The sequence below is a fragment of the Eurosta solidaginis genome, chromosome 1 (assembly GCF_040869045.1).
Source record: "Eurosta solidaginis isolate ZX-2024a chromosome 1, ASM4086904v1, whole genome shotgun sequence".
Lineage (NCBI taxonomy): Eukaryota > Metazoa > Arthropoda > Insecta > Diptera > Tephritidae > Eurosta > Eurosta solidaginis.
Window position 1 is genome coordinate 196698669 of NC_090319.1, and position 14215 is coordinate 196712883.

At 43.1% G+C, this 14215-nt stretch overlaps 1 protein-coding gene across 2 annotated transcripts in view; it reads left to right on the plus strand.

Annotated features, from left to right (window-relative positions):
* Positions 1–14215, plus strand: part of LOC137236976 (uncharacterized) — a 225855-nt gene that overhangs the window by 113275 nt on the left and 98365 nt on the right. The window lies entirely within an intron of this gene.

Below are 14215 nucleotides of genomic sequence, written 5' to 3' on the forward strand. Positions count from 1 at the left end.
TGGACTAAAATATCTCTTCACGCCTAGCATTGCTTATAGCAGGCATAGGGCATAAAGGCCCACAGACTAGAACAGAAAAATGTCTGTGCTATATTTTTATAAGTTTAAATCTTATGTTTATTTTTATCAACTTTTGCACCAAAAAGGTCCGATTTCATAATTCATTATAAAAATAAAGTACTGGGTCTAAAACCAAGTAAACATTTAATGTTCTTTGTTTTGCGTGCAAATGCAGTGTGTAGAAAATTTGACATTTCCTTTATCTCTCTGATCTCTGTTCTACGTAAAAGATAGATACTCAACTGCTGAAATCCAATCTTAAATTGATCGCTGAGTGGAACATGATCCTGTCTCGTCTGTCAGTTCGAAAACGTCCTACAAGAGAATATTTTTCATAAACACCCAGAGACAAATTTACTTACGTTAAGTAAGTAATAATAATACTAAAAGATAGAAAATAGTTAGGTAGGTCCTAGATACTAGTCATCACACTCCTCATCAGTCTAGGGCGTTGATCAGAAAAGTAAATAAAAGCGCTGGGCGCGTGAAATTTCTAAAAACGTGAGGCGTAGCGCAACCTAATTAAGGTTCAGTTGATCGTACTTATGCATATGGGTGTTTCCATGCAGACGTTGATACGCTTCCCAAGGCCGTCGCTTCTATGCACCGGAGCGACTCGGGATTTTTCCCGACCAAGCACTGCCATTTCAGTGTAACCCTGTTTAATTTGTTGCGTCCTTCCCACAAATTGTCATCCTCCTTGCAGCGGGACTGCTCCATATTCTCTTGCTCCGGGAAGGTGTCGAACACAATCCGCGTCCGTGTCCTGACCCCGGTCCTGAGAAATGGTTTTGCTGCATCTGCCGGAAAAGAATCTTTTTAGGATGGTCATACTCTTGTCAGTGTGTCTCGTATAAATCTTTTGTGGCTCCTTACTGTTCACGCCCTAGGACGTCCCGTAGTCTACGCCTAAAACGAAACATCAAAGCCAAGAAGAATTAAACAAGGGGTGCCACAGGGTGGTGTCCTATCCCCACTGTTGTTTAATTTTTACATATCAAAACTACCTTCGCCACCGGAAGGATTTACTATCCTTTCTTACGCCGATGACTGCACAATAATGACCACAGGCCCGGGCCCACAGATCGATGAGCTTTGCAACAGAATAAACAGCTGCCTCCCTGATCTCTCCAGTTTTCTCACCTCGCGAAACCTGGCATTATCACCGACTAAATCATCCGCGACCTTATTCACAAATGTCGACCATTTTGAACATCCACGTCGATGGCACTACGCTACCGACTGTCCTACACCCCAAAATCTTGGGTGTGACTTTTGATCAGGATCTACATTTTGGTGAGCACGCAGCCGCAATTGTTCCGAAAATCCAGAGCCGTTATAAAATCCTCAAATCCGTTGCTGGCAGTACTTGGGGAAAAGACAAAGAAACGCTCATTACCACATACAAAGCAATTGGCCAGCCGTTTGCGTGCCACGCGTCCCCTATATGGTCGCCAAGCCTAAAAACTACCCACTGGAAGAAGCTACAGGCCTGCCAAAATACTTCATCTTATTGATGAGCCAGCACCGCCTAGGGACCTAAGGAGTCATTTCCGTAAGCATTTTGAGGAAATACGGCACCTGAGAACTCAGCCGTATGAAGCAAAAAAACACAGACAGGTCCTTGGTGAACTCCACAAACAGGCGTCGGACCTTTATGCCGGGAATTTCCTGGTGAATCCAGTACTCAGGGAACAGTGGCCAAAACTTGCGGAAGAGGAACGCATACTCCCCAGGGAAACGCGAGTCACTCTGGCTGAACTTCGTTCTGGATACTGTAACAGGTTAAACTCTTACATATCCAGAACCAACCCCGACATACAAAATGTATGCCACGCTTGCAATGTGTCCCCACATGACACCAACCATCTCTTTAATTGTTATGTGGAACCAACGCCTCTAACACCCCTTTCTTTATGGTCCACCCCTGTCGAAACAGCAAGTTTCCTTGGACTCCCGTTAGAGGATATTGATGACAGTTTGTGATCGGTCGCAGCTATTAGGTGGGGCGAAGCATTGCTACAACAAAAGCAGAGCGGAAATGGAGGCGACCTCGCGTTTATCATACACCACTCTGTGCAATATCATATATTTGAACCCTACATCGACCGCAGGGACGATGTCTTAGAACGTCAAGGCTATTCTGTCCGGTCATGCGATGCAAACCTAGAAATCATCAACATCTACATCCCTTCTGCCACCTGTTGCCCCAGTGGACACGCCCTAATTTCAGCGCCTTACTCACTGGCAACAATCGCATTATCTTAGGCGATTTCAATGCCCATCACGATCAATGGCATTCAAACTTGCGGGCAGACAGTAGGGATGAGATGTTGGCGGATCAAAAAGAAGAAACAACGCTCTGCACAATAAACGGAGACGCTCCACACGTATTGTAGGAAGCTGTCACAGTTCGCCGGATATATCAATCGTGAGCGCAGGACTCGTAAACTGCGTCAACTGGCAGCCGATGGTAACATTGGCATCCCACCACCTGCCTATACTTATTTCGCTCGAGCGTACCGCCGACTTCATCGTCACAGAAAAACGCACTTTCATAAACTTTGAAAAAGAAAAGTGGGATGAATACAAATCCTTTACAGACAACCGCTTTGCTGCCCTCCCTATCCCGACTGATGCTCGCCAAGTGAGCGTGCTTTCCGCAAGGTCATTGAATCCGCCTCGGCTCGTTTCATTCCCGCCGGTAGAATTCCCGAAATTCGGCCTCACTTTCCGGCGGAGGTCGCAAATTTAGCGAGAGAACGTGATCTCATAAGACAGCTCCATCCCGGCGACCCCCAAATAAGGGATATAAACCAACGCATCAGATTGCTTGTGGATGAACACAAGCGGGCGAAATGGGAGGAACACCTAAGCGGTTGTAACCTCTCTGCCGGTTTAGGTAAACTTTGGTCCACCGTAAAGTCCCTATCGATTCCGTCTAGGCATAATGACAAAGTTTCCATCGCCTTTGGCGATAAAGTGCTGTCGGATGCAAAAAAATGCGCGATCGCTTTCTGCCGACAATATATAATGCATTCTACGGTCGACAAAGATAGACGGAGGGCCAACAGACACGCACATAAACATAAATTCAGCGCGTCACCAATTACCACCACCGCCAAAGAGGTTGAGGATGCCATCGGTCATGCTAAACCATCCAAAGCAGTGGGCCCAGACGGCATAGCCATGCCGATGCTTAAAAGCCTAGGGAAAGAGGGTTTCAAATATTTAGCACATGTCTTCAACCTGTCTCTTTCCACCTTTTTCATACCCGAAAAATGGAAAGTGGCCAAGCTGGTCCCGCTACTAATTCCTGGGAAACCAGCTAACATAGGAGTGTCATATCGCCCGATATCTCTCCTATCGCCAGTAGCGAAGACTCTTGAAGCCATTTTACTCCCCTACTTCAAAGCAAATTTGCAGCTAGCCTGTCATCAGCATGGCTTCAGAAAACTCCATAGCACCACCACCGCGCTCAATGCCATCAGCACCCTGATAAATTGCGGTTTAAATCAAAACCCCCACCATACAATAGTACTCGTTGCGCTAGACATATCAAAAGCTTTTGATACGGTCAACCATGGCACGTTACTGCAAGACCTGGAAGGGTCTACCCTTCCACCAAGTCTTAAAAGGTGGACCGCAAATTATCTGGGTGGTCGGCAGGCATCGGTGCAATTTAGAAATGAAACATCAAAACCAAGAAGAATTAAACAGGGGGTGCCACGGGGTGGTGTCCTATCCCCACTTTTGTTTAATTTCTACATATCTAAGCTACCTTCGCCCCCAGACGGAGTTACTTTCGTTTCCTACGCCAATGACTGCACAATAATGGCCACAGGCCCAGGCCCCACAGATCGATGAGCTTTGCAACAGAATAAACGGCTACCTCCCTGATCTCTCCAGTTTTTTCGTCTCGCGAAACCTGACATTATCACCGACCAAATCCTCCGCGACCTTATATACAACATGGACGTCTCAAATGTCGACCATTTTGAACATCCACGTCGATGGCACTACGCTACCGACTGTCCTACACCCCAAAATCTTGGGTGTGACGTTTGATCAGGATCTACATTTTGGTGAGCATGCAGCCGCAATTGTACCGAAAATCCAGAGCCGTAATAATATCCTCAAATCCTTTGCTGATAGTACTTGGGGGAAAAGACAAAGAAACGCTCATTACCACATACAAAGCAATTGGCCACCCGATTGCATGCTACGTGTCCCCTATATGGTCGCCAAGCCTAAAAATTACCCACTGGAAAAAGCTACAGGCCTGCCAAAATACTGCTCTCAGAATCACCACGGGCTGTCTTCTTATGTCCCCAGAAGACCATCTACATAAGGAGGCGAGAATACTTCCCATCAGGGTGAGAAATGAGATGCTAACCAAACAGTTCTGTTGAATACCCAGAAACCTGGACATCTTATTGATGAGCCAGCACCGCCTAGGGACCTAAGGAGTCATTTCTGTAAGCATTTTGAGGAAATACGGCACCTGAGAACTCAGCCGTATGAAGCAAAAAAACACAAGCAGGTCCTTGGTGAACTTCACAAACAGGCGTCGGACCTTTATGCCAGGAATTGCCCGGTGAATCCAGTACTCAAAGAACAGTACCCAAAACTTGCGGAAGAGGAACGCATACTCCCCAGGGAAACGCGAGTCGCTATGGCTGAACTTCGTTCTGGATACTGTAACAGGTTAAACTCTTACCTATCCAGAATCAACCCCGACATACAAAATGTATGCCCCGCTTGCAATGTGTCCCAACATGACACCAACCATGTCTTTAATTGTAATGTGGAACCAACGCCTCTAACACCCCTTTCATTATGGTCCACCCCTGTTGAAACAGCAAGTTTCCTTGGACTCCCGTTAGAGGATATTGATGACAATTTGTGATCGGGCGCAACTATTAGGTGGGGCGAAGCACAGCTACAACAACAACAACAACGTTGATACGCTTTTTGAGTAATATAAATCTCACATTAAACGAGTTTTCGGAAAAATAAAAATACAGTTACGTTGCAATTAAAAATAAGTATGTTTGGAAAAAATGGGCGGCCTGAAAGCTTTGGTGTCAAAAATATCCGTTCAAAATGAGGTGATAACGTACGCGCCAAAAACGGAAGTGATTATATTGCGCACATACATAAAGTATGCGAAAGTCTGCGAATCAAGCCAGTTCTTATATTCTTTGAAAATTCGTAACCTAAGCTAAATATACAAAATAAACTTATTTTAAAACTGCGTACTGCTCCCATCAGAGAATACAAATACGCTGGTAATACCTTTATATTGACTTAGTATTTGAACCACAATTTTTGTAATGAAACAACAAACATCAAACTTATTATGGCTCAACTTGTCGCTAATAATAGAAAATGACTTTGTTTCTCCAAAAAGCCAGGCAACACATATGAAAATGGTAACCTGATGATAGGAAAAGTGAGCATCTTGAATCTCATTCTGATTAATTAACCTGTAGTTTTCTGCGAAATCAATTCAGAAGCCGTAATGTTTTCTTTTTTTCATTGAAATATCGTTGCTGGCATTGCTCAACAAAGCTATGCACCTTAAAAACCGGCAGTTGAGCTTCTATTTCTTGAATCAGATCAGCCAATGCAGCAGTTGTGTAGCTTAACGTTAAATGGTTATCAACCTTCCTTCAATGTTTCCACTTAACATTTTTATCAATGTTGGTACGAAAACACACGGGAACTAAATCTTGCTCTACATCTCGCACGATGTTTTCGCAGTCATTGGTCATACAATTTTCATCCAACACATTACAACAAGAGGATTTCAAAAATGTTTCAGACGTTTTTGGGAATGATGATGTGACTTTTGCATATGCTTCCAATAAAAAAGCAAAGTTTGCGTGGTACTTACAGACACACATATTTTGTGGAGATTTATCTATTAATTTTACATAGCTGGGTCGGTACTGATTGAAAAGTGATTTACCCACATATCCCGAAGTAACCTCGCTTCTATCAGTTCATATGCTTCAGACACGGTCAAAAGCATAAAGCGCTTGGCGACGATTTTCCCATTATAGATTACCGTATCTTTACAGCCTGGAGCTTGCACACTAACTCCCTCTCGCAAGTAAAAATGTTTAATTAAGTTAAAACTTTCAACCGAACCCATGTGTGTTTCCTGTTCATTATTGGCCTTTTTTACATACTTCATGTAAAGATCTTCAAGTACTTCCACTTTCCTATTTATGTCCATTGGCAACATCTTTTCTACCTTTCGTACTGCTTTCCCCAAAGTTTGTTTACAACTATATGACGAAGCATCACCCACGTTTATAGGCAAAACTAAAAGGAACACGACGCATATTGGAAGAGAAGCTCGGCCTAAAATCTCTTCGGATGTTATCGCGCCTTAGATTTGTTTAAGGGCTATGCACTGATTGTTTTGTAATCAAAGTTTATCACGCTGTTAGCTTTATTTTAGTAATATTGGTTTCATATCATCGTGACTGTGTGAGTGTTCTTCGTCCCACACTTTTAGAGAGCGTTAGCATAAATAAGCATTTTTGTTTTTCATTAATTTCTTTTGAACGACTAAACATTTTTGTTTTCCTCCTTTGCATTATAAATACTGAGTTCAAGCCAAGTCTTTTGGGACAGGTATTAGCAGTCGGCCGCTGTTGTAGACTTTTACAATGTATAATATACTAGCCTTTACCCGCGGCTCCGTCCGCAAGGAGAAAATGAAATATATGGGCTATTCACGTTAGCGTGCTTATCAAGTTATCTGTTTAACAAAATGTTTCTGTCTAATGCATTTGATTTTTGTAATTGAGTAAAAAAAGATTAAATGTGCTAATAACCTGATAGGATCCCCAAATGATCCCGAATTTATCCAGAAAAAGCCACGAAATTACCCCGACGATATCTCGGACGGATCTCGAAAACCATTCAGAAATGCCCCGGAAGGCTCTCCAAAAGTTCCTGGAATAGTCCCAAAAAACCAGAAATGACAACGACACGATTCTAGACTTATCCAGAGAACCACACAAATGACCCCGATGGGATCCCGCACGGATCCGGAAACGATCCCGGAAGAGTCCCAAAACTATCCCAAAAAAGTAACAAACAATCTCGAAATGACTCCTACGGCATGACGGAAGGATCCCCAAATGATCCCAAAATGGTCCCGAAATGACGTTGATGGATCCGGAAGCCCATCAAGAAATGATGCCGGAATGGTCCCCAAATGATCTCGAAATAATACAGAAAGTCATGAAATGACCCCTTAAGGGTCCGCAAATGATCCCGAAATAGTCCCGAAAAAGTCCCGAAATTACCCCGCTGGGTTCCCGTACAGACCCCGAAAATTATCCAGAAATGATGCCGGAAAGGTCCTCAAATGATCCCCCTTATAGTCCCGAAATGACCCTGACGGGATTCGTCCAGGATGGATCCGGTAAACCATCAAGAAATGATGCCGGAAGGGTCCCCAAATGATCTCGAAATAATACAGAAAGTCATGAAATGACCCCTAAAGGGTCCGCAAATGATCCCGAAATAGTCCCGAAATTACCCCGCTGGGTTCCCGTACAGATCCCGAAAACTATCCAGAAATGATGCCGGAAAGGTCCTCAAATTATCCCCCTAATAGTCCCGAAATGACCCTGACGGGATCCCGAAAACCATCTAGAAATGATGCCGGAAAATACCCCAAATGATCCAGAAATAGTCCCCAAAAAGTCCGAAATGAGCCCATCAGGATCCCGGACAGATCCCAAAAACTATCCAGAAATGATACCGGAAAGGTCCCCAAATGATCCCCTAATGATGGCGGAAAGGTCCCCAAATGATCCCATAATAGTCCCGAAATGGCCCTGACGGGATCCCGGACGGGTCCCGAAAACCATCTAGAAATAATGCCGGAAAATACCCAAAATGATCCCGAAATTACCCCGATGGGTTCCCGTACAGATCTCGAAAACTATCCAGAAATGATGCCGGAAATGTCCTCAAATGATCCCCTAATAGTCTCGAAATAACCCCGACAGGATCACGGACGGATCTCGAAAACATACAGAAATAATGCCGGAAGATACCCCAAATGATACCGAAATGGCCCCGACGGATCCCGAAAACCATCCAGAAATGATGCCGGAAAGGACCCAAAATGACCCCGAAAAAGTCCCGGAAACCATAAGGAATTTATCTCTCAAAGGTACGCAAATGACCCCGCAAATGATCCCGAAAATACCCCGACGGGATGCCGGACGAATCCCGAAACCCATCCAGAAATGATCCCGGAAGGGACCCCAAATGAACGCGAAATAGTCCCGAAATGATCCCGGTATAGTCCTGCAAATGTCCCAAAATAAGCCCGACGGGATCCCGAAACCCATCCAGAAATGATCCCGGAAGGTTTCCAAAATGATCCCGAAATAGTCCTGAAAAAGTCCCGAAATGACCCCGGCGGGATCCCGAAAACCATCCCGGAAGGGTCTCGATATGACCCTAACGGGATTACAAATAAGGTGAAGCTAACTATAAAACCATGTTAATAAGACAGCAGGCGCGTTGGAGCGAATGAAAAGTTACAAAGAAACATACAGGTAAAGCTAATAAAAGCGTGCTAATAAAAACAATTGAAGGAGGGCGGATGGCGGGAGGAGACGGAGAGCACCACCGATCGTTTTCCCAAAATTGTTTAGATCTCTATCTGTCTGAGCCAGATACCAAAAATTATTGATTTAGGAGAACATTTATATTGAGTTATAACAATTTATAGATTTTACACCAGAGTTGCTGGGAAAGGGGGAGAGGGGACGGAGGGTGTCACTGCTCATTTTGTAAGCCCTCAACTTATTTGACCTATTGAGTTGCAAAAGTAAAGGTAAAGTTATAATGTGTAAAATAAATAATAGTTTAAAAAAACTAAAAAAACACGCTTTTATAACTAACCGAACTAAAAAATAGAAAATAATTTTCAATTAAAAAGAGTTTATATAACAGTAGTAGAAGGTCAAACAATCATTTATAGTAAATCACCTCAAAATAAAATTATAATAAAATTTAAGTTATTAACAGAATAATTTAATTCAGATTAAATAGCGGGTGCCTTCAACAACGTTCTCCCTGACGCCATCACCTCGGCGCTGGCCGATCTGGGGGTTGACGCGTGCCTGGTGGAGTTTATATACAATCTGCTTACGCGTAGGCAGATTAAAACTGAGCTAGGTAGATGCGTGATCCGCAGACCGGTCAGCAGAGGCACTTCGCAGGGCGGCGTTCTCTCCGCTACTTTGGGTGGTTACCGTCAACCAACTACTACGCCTCATGGAGGCAGAAGGTCACCAAGTGATCGCGTATGCAGATGACATGGAAATTTCCGCAAACACTTTGCAACCTAATGGAAGGGGCACTATCCAAAATTTCTCCCTGGGCCACAGCCACAGGTTTAGAAGTCAACCCGGATAAAACCGAGCTTGTCCTATTCACTAGGAGATACAAAGTACCAAATCTTACACCGCCAAGAATTGGGGGTACGTTTTTAGCGTTTAGCGATCAACTCAAGTATTTGGGAGTCATTCTGGATAGGAAGCTATTATGGAGTGACCATATAGTGGAGCGATCCAAGAAGGCAGCAGCAGATCTGTTCACCTGCAAGAGGACAATTGGCACCTCCTGGGAATTCTCCCCTAAGGTGACCTACTGAATTTACACAGCCATTGTGCGCCCGATTCTTCTTTATGGTACCTTGGTCGGGTGACCTGCACTAGCTAAAAGTACCTATCTTAAAATGCTTCAAAAGTAGCAACGGAGTTCGGAGCTCTGCATTACCGGGGCTCTCGGCTCCACTCCAGATTCCGTTACGTACATACATGGATACATAGATGCATAGATAGATACAGGCCAAGCTAATAAAAGGGTGTTAATCAAACTTATGGCCATTCAAAGTGGTAATAAGGCCAATTGACCTTATGTCACCACACCATCACATTAAAGCATTGTCATCGGTCCTTGATACGTATGCAAAGTTTCAAATTAATCAGACTTCTATAAACCGGTGAAAATTAAGCTCAAAGATTCCGTTACATACATAGATAGATACAGGGCAAGCTAATAAAAGCGTGTTAATTATTAAAAACTAATTTTTCGAAGGGGTCGTGGGACCCCCACCATGTTCGAAAAAAAAATTTCGCTAGTATACTATTGTCTGTGTCCCAAATTTCATCAAAATCCATGTAGCCGTTCTGGCGTGATTCAGTCACAAAGACGAAAAAATATAATAATTAAATTATAACTGTTCCTTGGGGGCGGGGATCTCCCCCCTTTTGAAAAATATATAGCTAGTATATCCTTCTAGACTATTGGCTATATGTGTGCCAAATTTCATCCAAATCTGTACAGCCGTTCTTGCGTGATTGAGGCACAAAGACAAACATACAAACTTTGCCATTTATAATATATATTAGATTAGATATTCTTGGAAAATATCCAACCATGTCGTAAAAATAATGTATGATAGGCAAACAAATGTGTTGGAATTTCCATTGTTAGTACTAAAAATATGGCTCACTTTGCAAAACATAAAATTTTACAGGAAATATCCTAGACGTAAACATAAGGAATTAAAAAAAAGGTTTCAACCTAATGTACATGGATGATGAATGACAATTTAGAGTATTGCTCCAGTTGGACGTGAAGCTATCAACCTAAGCAGATTTACTCATAGATATTGTTTGAGCATATTGTTTTGTCGCGTAAAACAATGCGCACTCCCCCGCAAGATATTTGCCGGAGACATTTATATACACGATTATTTGTAGGTGGGTATGTATGTACCCATATGCCTAGATAAGCACTCAAGATATACCGTTACATCCACCAATGTACTTGTATGTACAAAACAGTGCATAGCCATAACGTAATCAAAATAGTGGATATATTTATTTGGATATAACAAAATTGGCTAGACTTAAGGGTGAAACCATAAAGGATCGTTGCTAAATGAAAGCTTTTGGACGTCAACCTATGAATCCATTATCTTGTTACATATTGTCTGGGCAATTAGACAAAACGCCGTTTTCGATCCCACATTATTTTATATAATGAGTGTAGTAAAGTATGCATATGTGTACATATATACTTACCGGAGAATATGTTTAGATTTACGCTCATATACCATTCGCCTAATATGTGTCATGTATATGTATATTCGCCTCGAAAAGCGCTTACGATTTACTATTGCATCCTAAAATGTACTTGTATGTAGAAATTATCCCGAGCATGCAACAAACGAGAATTTTTCTTTCAACAAAGCGGAAAAAAATTAAAAAAAAAAAAAACGAAAAAATCATGATTTTTTTTTCTAATGGTAATCAATTAGTAATTCCTTTTTTTCGGAAAACAATTGAAATAATCATTGGCCATTAAAATAGGCATCTAATTAATTGATTACTAATGCTAATTCAAATCTAACTGGTCTAGTTTGAAGTAGCTGTAGAGCAATTGTATCCCAAAAGCGATTAATCTGTGGTAACCCTTTTAAGAAAAAAAATATATATCTAATCTAATATATATTATAAATGGGAAAGTTTGGACGTATGGATGTCCAGACGTTTGCCTTTGTGCCTCAATCACGCAAGAACGGCTGTACAGATTTGGATGAAATTTGGCACACATATAGCCAATAGTCTAGAAGGATCTACTAGCTATATATTTTTCAAAAGGGGGAGATCCCCGCCCCCAAGGAACAGTTATAATTTAATTATTATATTTTTTCGTCTTTTTGACTGAATCACACCAGAACGGCTACACGGATTTTGATGAAATTTGGGACACATACAATAGTATACTAGCGAAATTTTTTTTCGAACATGGAAACGGGGGTGGGGGTCCCACAACCCCTTCGAAAAATTAGTTTTTAATAATTAACACGCTTTTATTATCTTGCCCTGTATCTATCTATGTATGTAACGGAATCTTTGAGCTTTATTTTCACCGGTTTCTAGAAGTCTGATTAATTTGAAACCTTGCATACGTATCAAGGACCGATGACAATGCTTTAATGTGATGGTGTAGTGACATAAGGTCAATTGGCCTTATTACCACTTTGAATGGCCATAAGTTTGATTGAAACTTTGCACTCGTATCAAGGCTCGATGACAATGCAATAATGTGATGGTGGGGTGACATAAGGTTAACGGACATAAGGTCAATTGAACGTATGACCACCCCAAATGGCCATAGATTTGAAACCTTGCACATAATACGAAAAACGCATTCCTTTATTAATGATAGAAGTGGATGCATGGCACATCTACGAAAGAGCATACTGGAGCCCTTTTTAACACCCTTTTATTAGCTTGGCCTGTATCTATCTATGCATCTATGTATCCATGTATGTACGTAACGGAATCTGGAGTGGAGCCGAGAGCCCCGGTAATGCAGAGCTCCGAACTCCGTTGCACCTTTTGAAGCATTTTAAGATAGGTACTTTTAGCTAGTGCAGGCCACCAGACCAAGGCACCATAAAGAAGAATCGGGCGCACAATGGCTGTGTAAATTCAGTAGGTCACCTTAGGGGAGAATCCCCAGGAGGTGTCAATTGCCCTCTTGCAGGTGAACAGCTCTGCTGTTGCCTTCTTGGATCGCTCCACTATATGGTCACTCCATGATAGCTTCCTATTCAGAATGACTCCCAAATACTTGACTTGATCGCTAAACGCTAAGAACGTACCCCCAATTCTTGGCGGTGTAAGATTTGGTACTTTGTACCTCCTCGTGAAGAGGACAAGCTCGGTTTTATCCGGGTTGACTTCTAAACCTGTGGCTGTGGCCTAAGGCGAAATTTTGGATAGTGCCCCTTCCATTAGGTTGCAAAGGGTTTGCGGAAATTTCTGCCGCATGGTGACGCAGATGTCATCTGCATACGCGATCACTTGGTGACCTTCTGCCTCCATGAGGCGTAGTAGTTGGTTGACGGTAACCACCCAAAGTAGCGGAGAGAAAACGCCGCCCAGCGGAGTGCCTCTGCCGACCGGTCTGCGGATCACGAATCTACCTAGCTCAGTTTTAATCTGCTACGCGTAAGCAGATTGTATATAAACTCCACCAGGCACGCGTCAACCCCCAGATCGGCCAGCGCCGAGGTGATGGCCTCAGGGAGAACGTTGTTGAAGGCACCCGCTATATCTAGCAATGCCACCAGTGTGTATTCCTTGAGGTCAAGTGACCTTTCGATAACGGATACCAGTGAGTGCAAGGCCGTGTCAGTTGACCTACCGTTAGTGTAGGCATGTTGAGCTTGCGAAAGAAGCGATGGCCTCCTCCTGATGTAGTCCTCTAGAAGTCTTTCGAGTGCTTTTGGCAGAAAAGAAGATAAGTTTATAGGCCTATAATCATTTGGTTTAGAGTGGGAGGTTTTCCCTGCCTTGGGGATAAAGACCACGTTGACTTCTCTCCACGATGCTGGTAAGTAATTGAGACTAAGACAACCTATAAACATCCCTTTTATCCAGGAAGTTCGGCAGTATACTGTAGCTGAGCCATAAAAATTAGGTGGGGTCATTTCCCCTATTACATATACTTAGATTAGTGCCTGAAAGATGGTTAAATAAAGACTCACCTCGGTCATTTGTTCACTGCTGCCCCACTGGGCATGGTGGGCATTGGCATATCCTGCTAGTAGGGTAAGGTAATTTCGTGGATTTGCTGCTCTCACGAACTGCCTGAAATTATCCGGTGGTAGTGAGCCTTGGTGATCGTGTGCTAGGTAGAAGGAAGCAAGTTTCAAGCTCCTCCCTAGCACCTCGACGCTAACCACTGTCAGATCCCCGTCACTACAATTGGGTAGAAGAAAAACATTAAGAGTAGACTTAGCCAATATACATGTGCAAGGCTTACCCTTTTCCTGAGCGCTATAGAGCTTATACGCTGGCGTCCGCAGACTACAGATCCTATTGCCAGTGATCCACGGTTCCTGGACTAGTACGATGTCTACCGCACCTGATGACAGGTATAGTAGGAGTGCAGCTGATGCTGCTTTACAATGATGCAGGTTAATTTGGAGGACCCTGATCATAAAATGTTTGCGATCTCCTCCGTGAGCGTCGCCATCCCCAAGAAGCTGACCCTCAGAGTACAACCTCCTGAGAGCCAAGCTTCC